Source organism: Rhinopithecus bieti, unplaced genomic scaffold, assembly GCF_001698545.2.
Source record: "Rhinopithecus bieti isolate Rb0 unplaced genomic scaffold, ASM169854v2 scaffold_30888, whole genome shotgun sequence".
Lineage (NCBI taxonomy): Eukaryota > Metazoa > Chordata > Mammalia > Primates > Cercopithecidae > Rhinopithecus > Rhinopithecus bieti.
Window position 1 is genome coordinate 1,066,402 of NW_016813548.1, and position 8,972 is coordinate 1,075,373.

Consider the following 8,972-nt stretch of genomic DNA (forward strand, 5'->3'; position numbering starts at 1 on the left):
TTTGGGGGAATGTATCATTATTCTCATCCACCTTTACCTGGATAACCTATACTCATACTTTAAAATGTACCACAGATGTTAACCATCACTCTATCTGTCCAAAGTGCTCCATTAGCATCCTGTACTCACCATATTGTACGGAAGTTGTCTATGAATGCTGCAATGATTAACTTGGAAGAAAGTCTATATCTTCTGTTTCTGCAATCTCAGTACCTGACACTGTTCCTGGCACATTGTATTTGTTCAATAACTGATTGTTGAATGAATAAACAAATCATCAACTTTAAGAAAAAAGCAACAATGTGAGGAAATTATAATCAGGAAAAGACATGAAGTACACTGTATATCAATTCTGGTCTCAAATATTAATAGGAGACTGATAAAACTAATATTTATTGGCTTATGCCTAAAAATTAGAATATTGAATTTAAAATTTTAAAATAAAATAAAATTATTAAATAGATGTTACATTACAGAAATTTGTGTATATTATATTAGGCATTTTGAGGTAGGTATTCTTAGCCCCATTTTAGAGATAAACTAAAGCCTAAGAAGGTAAATAACTTACCCAATAATATATAAAATAAATGGAAGAGCTGAGTTTTGAATCTTGGTCTCTCTGACTCCAGAGTTCCTATTCTCCCACCTACACTGCAAGATCAGGAGGATTTAGCCTAACCCTTGTTCTATTTTAGGGTTTACTCATCCATACCCAGTCCAGAAAACCTGTCAGCCCTGACAGGAAATACTCAAGGTTGCTCTGTCACTAAGTTGGCTTAGAAAAATTATATATTTCATCTGGAGCTGTCTACACCAGTAAGTGCTTGACTGTAAGATACACCTTGAAATGCTGGCCTTGGTTTCTAGGTCGATTGTTCCTGATGAGCGTTCATACCTCATCACAGTGATGTATGGATCCTCATTAGTTAGCATCCCTTCTGTGATAGGTCTCCAGAGAGCATGATTTACTCTTTGGTGCATACTGCTGGCTATCAGCATGGTTCACCAAAATTGACAAGAACCTGCTTCATTAACGCAGCTACAATTCAACCCCTCTGTGACTATGGTCACATTTTTCCAGTCTGTCTATTGATCAGCATCTTCCATGCTTATCTCTGGCATGGAAGCCTGGAACCCCAAACTCCTTTAGAGTGAGTTTTGTTTCCATTCTGCCTCCAGAGATTTGCTTGCCAGTCTCAGACCTTCAGAAGCTCTCCATATGAATGCACCCATATTTCTTAGTAGAGATTAATTGCAAAGAATGAACTTTCTTCTTAAATATAATATGTTTTCTGAACATAAAATATAGCAGAGGTCCACAGAGAAGTGTAATAGTCATACACTCAGGAAGTGAATATACTGAGAGAAACAAAGAGACCCAAAGAATAGTCAAGAAGTCTCCCATTTACTCAGTTTAGTTATCCCTTTAGGCAAGCCACAGAATTTTCTCATCTCCAATTTTCCATTTATGCAATAGAAATATTAATACCTGCCTTGCAGAATTGCAGCAAGGATTGAATTGCGTGCGTGCGTGTGTGTGTGTGTGTGTGTGTGTGTGTGTCTATATGTTTGTAAGTACTAGGGACATTGATTAAAAATGTACCCTACAAAATACAAATGTACAATTGATATTTTCACAAAAGAAAAAGTAATTTTTAATTAGGCACAACTCCAATAGTGTATCTTATTTACAAACCAAGTAGACAATAGATCTTTACTTTGTTATGTGGAGTAGCTTTCAAGATTGTGGCTATCTTTAACTTCTTCATCAATAAATAAATGCAATACTGATAATATTGATCCCCTTGTTTTAGGCTCAAACAGTGTTTTCTTCTAGTCTGTGAAGATATTTAATGCTCAATCAATGTTACTCATAAAATAATTTGGGGAAGATGTATTTGTTTTCAAGTCGCACTATCTTCCTGTAGCTACTACTACTGCTAATGATAGCAATAAGAGGACCTAATGAATATCAAACACTTAGTCTTTGCCAAAGAAAGTTATAATCCCTTTCATGAAATAATTCAGTTAATTATCATACACACATGCACACAGACACACAAACTATGTAAGCACAGAACTATTATTATTCCAAATGTATGCATGAAAGCAAGAAGCATGAAGCAGTTAGGTAGCTTGCCCAAGGTAATACAGCTAGTAACAAAGTTGAAATACAAACCCAGCACTGCACTTAACTCTAATTCCACATAGCTTCTTTGACTCAGAAAATATCACATGCTTTCACAAACCAACATACAAATTTGAAATATATTTGCATTTTTGAGTATATATCTGAAATATTATTTCTCCATAGTGGCCTCTAATTTAGGAACATTACCAGAGGTATCTATCCTCAAATTATATCTGAGAACTTGATATTTTTCTCATAATGTATTTGGTTTAAAAGCATGCATCTTAATTGAAAGAGTTTATGTTAATAATGCCTGCTTTTATTTATGTTTGGCTATCTCATTCAAATAACTTTTGCTTCTATTTATACTTTTTTTCCTAAAGCCAATTTGTATTCCTTTTATTAGGCTTAAAATAACTATGTTTATATTGGGTTGTGGTGGTATTTTGACATGGCATATAAAAATAGAGCAATAATGCCTAATAATTATTGAGAATTCATTATTTGTCAGCAACCCTGCTAAGATGTTTTCAATATATCACCTCGTTTTGTAATAGAAATTATGCCAGTGTTTTAGATGGAGATATGTAACTTGACTAAAGCAATCTTGATGGTAAGTAATAAAGCAAGATTCCAATTCAGGTCTGTCTCATTCAAAATCCATGTTCTTTTCACTCTACCACCTTGCCTCTTCCCTTAATAGCACACAGGGGAAAGAACAGATGCTCAGGCCAGGAAAAGTAATGAGGAAAGAGATGGCAGAGCAGACTGTGGGATAAGAAAGAACCGTTTGAAAGAAAACGTCTCAAAGTTGGAAAAGGAGAAAGGACCCACCATGGTTAGTACACAGTGTTGATATAAGCTGAAACCACTTAGGTCACCTCTATGAAACAATGGTATTCCCTGACTTTCATTCTCACTTATTATTTCTTCAAAATACAGACTTCTTTTATTAATTGCCTCAACCATCACAACAGTTCAGATGTATAGAGATTAGAAAACAATTAGACAAGACTGTATTGGATTTTTCTTTCAAGCTGTTTTCTAAAGAGGCAACAGAATGTTTACATTTATTATTTCATTCCATCCTAAAACTCTCTCTTTAGAAGTGGTGACAGGATTAAGATTTATGCAATAATCTTATGACGGAATCAGTGCCAGACCCAACTTTTCTGAACAGGAGTGTTTTTCTGTACCAAACTTATCTAAAACATTAAAACTACTCAAGACCTAAAATGACCTCAAAAAACATCACAGAACCATTCCTCCCATGTAGAAAGAGCTTCATTAAGACAACTCAAGAAATACAAATAACCATTTTGTTTTTAAAGACCTTAATGGGAGGTAATTATACAGTCTTCCACAGTACCTCATTCCAGTGCTCTAAAATGTTTCTCTTGCTAAAACTGAGGGAAAGCATCAGTATGTTCATTCTTTCTGGCAAATACATGAGACAGAAAGTCTCTGAAACCAAACGTCATATTGGCAATCAAAAAGAATGTTTTTAGAATGCTCAGACACATATCTGTCCAAGAAAGCTTCAATGGCCAAAGACAGCTGGGTGCTTAATATGATAAAATCTTAGTCAAACATATGGTCTTAACATGATAGTATTTTCCTGTAATAACGTTACCAATTGTTTCTCTTTCACATAGAAATAAAACTGTTCATTTAAGCACTATGAACATACAAAAATAACATATGTAATTTATTTAACTATTTGTACAGAAATATTCTTGCCTTAAAAGTAATCTGAAAATGTGTAGCCTTTATTAGAGTTGAAAGGTATGTATCTGTGGAGTGCCTGTCTTAACTGTCCACAGACCATGGTAGGGCAATTTTTTATTTCTTGTTAAAGAACATGATGATGATTCAGGGAGATGAGCACATCCCAAGTAGATAAGACCATGTCAGAGGTGCTATCAGCTTAGATATTACCTAACACACTGTATATGGATTTCTATGATTAGAAAGCAGTATCAGAGGGGAACCCATAGTGAAAAACCTTCCATACCACAAATCCTTGAAGAAGCTGGAACAAAGAGACCCTGTTGCTAATCCTCTACATAGAAAAAGAAAATTCTTCTGTGATGCAGGTAACTGAAGCATCGAAAAGTTTTTCAAATTGCTTTTATATTGTGATATATATTGGACCACTGACCTACATTTTAAAGAATACATTTTTTTCTGGTAAATGATGATATTGGGCAGCCTAAAGGTAATGCTAATAGAAGTTACAACTTCTGTTAAAACAGTAGAGGATGAATTCCACTGAGATTAAATGGAAAGGAAAGGAGGGAGGGGACAAAAGGACTTGGATATGTTGGCAGAAAAGATGCATGAGTTTACATGAGAAACTTTGCATTGGATAATTCAGACAATAGTTGGTACCATTAAATCAGTAAGTTACAAAAAGTCATAAATTTGGGGTTAGTTAAGTTCAATTTTATATAATCTTTGGTAAACCCAATTTGGTTTTAAACATTGGTTTTAAGTAGAAATGCTTAGGAAGAAAAAAGGGATAGAACTTGTGAGAGATTTCAACACTAAAAATGTAAATTTCAGAAAAGTAAATTTTCCAGAGAAGAGTTTATTAGACTAGAAAGCAAAAGACACTATCTCAAGGGACATCTACATTTAGGAGAGGGAGAGGAATAAAAAGTCAGAACCGAAGAAAGAGAATCAAAGGCAGAGGAAGTTCATCTCAAAAGATGCAGCAGCCATTCCAAATGCCAGAAAGCCCAGAAAATGACATTAGTTTGCGTCACTACGAGTTACTGATAACCTTCAGGAGAGCAATTCCAGTACTTGTTTATAATAGAAAATATTCTGAATCCTTAACAACTCAAGACTGGGGTTCTGATCAGCAAGATGTCAGCAATATGGCAGAATAGGACTTTCCAGTTCTCATTCCCTGGCTTCCTGCAGAAACATCAATTTGAACAACTATCTATGGATGAAAATATTTTTATAAGAGCTAAGGAAACAGGTGAAAGATTATAGCACCTGAGTGTGACACAAAAATAAGAAAAGATTCATTAAAGAGAGTAGGAAGGACAGTTGTACATTACCCACATCAATCCTTCTCATGTAGCACAGCATGGAGAGAAATACTCTCTGCTTGAGGGAAAGGGAGGGAAGTAAGCAATGGACTTTGCCTTCGACTCCAATACCAGGCTCACCCCAGTAAAACACAGCTGGGCAAGCCCACATGCTCCCAGAATTCAGGCTAGTACCCTCAGACTGAACCTCCAAGCTAGTACCAAAACCAGTTGAGTTCCTATAGCTCTAAGTTTCATACTGTCCCCTAGGCCAGGTCTGAAATTCAGGCCAACCCCAGTGCCAGGCCAAACCCCACATCCCTAGTAATCAGGCCAGCATCTTCAGACTCAACCTCTAGGTCAGGCCCTTTGGTCTCCATGTCTACCCCAGGTTTCAGACCAGCCCAGAGCTGGGTGGACCCACACAGTCCCAGGCTTCAGGTCCACACAGGACTAGCTTAGCACTCCCGGTCTTGGGACCTAGGTTGGTACCTATGGACACATGTTCCATGTCTGCCCAGTCTCAGACTCGCCCCAGCAACCCCACATACCAGCAAATCCAAGGTCCAGGCCTCCTCCAGCAAATACAGGCTTCAGACCCATCTCAGTATATCCCAGCAATTTACTGGCTCAGACATACTCAAGCCCCAGGACCATCCCTATGGACCCAAGTTCCAGGATGGCCCTCATAGAATTAGTCTCCAGGTCAGCACTCACACACCCATGCTCCAGGCAAACCCCAGAGGACCCAGGCTTCAGGCCAGTCCCCATGGACTCATATGCCAGTTGGACCCAGAGTCGAATCTGGCTTCAGCATACCCAGGGTTTGGTCTAACTGCAGTAGACCCCTGAGTGCCAGGGCAGTGCTAGGGCAGCCCTCATGAACCCTGCAGACCCAGGCTCCAGGCTAGCCCCCAGTGGACCCAGAAGACATACTTGCCCCCATGAACATAGGCTTCAGGCCTGCTACAGCAACAAACCAGACCCTATGGACTCAAGCTCCAAGCCTGTTCTAGTAGACCCAAGTCCTAGGCCCATCCCAGTGCCTAGTCAGCCCCTGCAGACTCAGGCTCAAAGCCTGTTCACCAGTACATCAGCCTTTGTAGACCCAAGTTTTAGGCCAGCCCCTGCAGATACAGGCTCCCATGGACTCAATCAACAGGTCTACCCAAGTGGATCCAGGACCCAGGCCCGATCCCAGGGACCCAGGCATCAGGCTTGCCTACCTGCTGAACCCAAGAATCAAGCCAGCTTGCATGAGAACTCCAGTAGCAAGCTCACCTATAGACTATGGTAAATGGCCTGCCTAGAATCTCTGGATGGGCTGATTGCTGAAGGGTATTCGCAAAGTCAGTCTGCAAAGGCTAAAATAAGTTTCAACTTCTTCAAATGTGTGGTTATCAGCATAAGACAACAACAACAACAGCAACAAAAACATAAAAAAAACAAAGAGAGAAAACACCATCAAAAGAATACAATAATCTCTCAGCAGCTGACCACAAAGAAATGAAGAAACAAACTGTCTGACAAGCAATTCAAAATAATTATTTTAAGAAAGCCTGGAAAACTTCAAGAAAATACAGAGAAATAAAATGATATCAGAAAAACTGTAATAAACAACCAAATTAGAAATTTAACATAGATTACAATCATTTTTCTCCAAATCAGAAATCCCAGAGCTGGAAAAGACAATGAACTAAACAACAACAACGAAATACAATACAGAACATCAACAGCAGAATTGATCAAAGCAGAAGAAAGAATCTGTGAACTCAAAAACAGGATCTTTTAAAAGGAGGAAAAAGAAAAGAGGATGAAAAGGAATAAACAAAACATGGGATTTATGGGACAGCTTTAAAAGATCAAATATTCAAGATTTAGGAGTTCAAAAAGAAGAAGAGAGGGACAAAGAGGTGGAAAGCTTATGCAAATAAGTGATCATAGAAAACTTTTCAGATCTAGGTAGAGATATAAATATTTAGGTATAGAAGAGTCTCCAATTAGATTGGATCTAAATAAGACTACACAAAGTCATATTATAACCAAACTGCCAAAAATCAAAGGCAAATAGAAGATCCTGAAAGCAGCAAGAGAAAGGATGCAAATCACATATACAAGAGTTCTAATCAGGCTGGAATCAGATTTCACAGAAAAAAAAAAATTAAAGGCCAATAGAGAATGGGATGGCATATTCAAAATGCTGCAGAGAAAAAAAAAAAAAAAAAAAAAAAAAAAAAAACCCTGCCAACCAAGAATACTGCACCTGGCAAAGATATTCTCCAGGAATAAAGGACAGATAAAGGCTTTCTCAGACAAAACAAAATGAACATTAGGGAAATTAATTACTACCAGACCTGAAATGTGAAAGGGAGTTCTTCACGCTGAAAAAAAGTGGGACGCTAATGTATAACACACAATCATCTGAAAGTAAAACTCTCCGGTGAAAGTCAAATTCAGAATATGCTAATACTGTAATGGTTAGTTATCACATATCCTTGTATAAAGAGTAAAATGCAAAAGTATTTAAAAAACAGCTACATTAATCTGTTAAGGAATACATAGTTAAAAAATTAAACTGTGGCATTTAAAACAAAATGTTAGAGCATGTGGAATAAAAGTGTTCAGTTTTTAAGACGATAAAAGTTGTCATCCGCTTAAAATAGCCTTAGTTATAACTATAAGATGTTTTAAGCAAGCCTCATGTTAGTTACAGAGCAAAAATCTAGGGTAGATGAACAAAAAAATTAAAAGATAATAAAATTGACAAGGCTTTAGCTAGATTAATTTTTTTCTTTTTTTTATTATACTTTAAGTTCTAGGGTACATGTGCATAACGTGCAGGTTTGTTACATATGTATACTTGTGCCATGTTGGTGTGCTGCACCCATCAACTCGTCAGCACCCATCAATTCGTCATTTATATCAGGTATAACCCCAATGCAATCCCTCCCCCCTCCCCATGATAGGCCCCGATGTGTGATGTTCCCCTTCCTGAGTCCAAGTGATCTCATTGTTCAGTTCCCACAGAATAGTGCCGCAATAAACATACGTGTGCATGTGTCTTTATAGCAGCATGATTTATAATCCTTTGGGTATATACCCAGTAGTGGGATGGCTGGGTTATATGGTACATCTAGTTCTAGATCCTTGAGGAATTGCCATACTGTTTTCCATAATGGTTGAACTAGTTTACAATCCCACCAACAGTGTAAAAGTGTTCCTATTTCTCCACATCCTCTCCTAAAAAAGAATCAAAATTAGAAATAATACAGGAGGGCCGGGCGCAGTGGCTCAAGCCTGTAATCCCAGCACTTTGGGAGGCCGAGGCGGGCGGATCACGAGTCAGGAGATCGAGACCATCCTGGCTAACACTGTGAAACCCCGTCTCTACTAAAACATACAAAAAACTAGCCGGGCGAGGTGGCGGGCGTCTGTAGTCCCAGCTACTCGGGAGGCTGAGGCAGGAGAATGGCGTGAACCCGGGAGGCGGGGCTTGCAGTGAGCCGAGATCCGGCCACTACACCCAGTCTGGGCGACAGAGCGAGACTCCGCCTCAAAAAAAAAAAAAGAAAAGAAAAGAAATAATACAGGAGACATTACAACTAATACTACAGAAACACAAAAGATCATAAAAGACTGTTATGAGCAATCATATGCCAACAAATTGGATAACCTAGAATAAATGGATAAATTACTAGACATACACCACCTACCAAAACTGAATCATGAATAGAAAATCCAAACATACCAATAATGAGTAAGGAAATTATGTAAGCAATAAAAAGTCTTCTAGCAAAGAT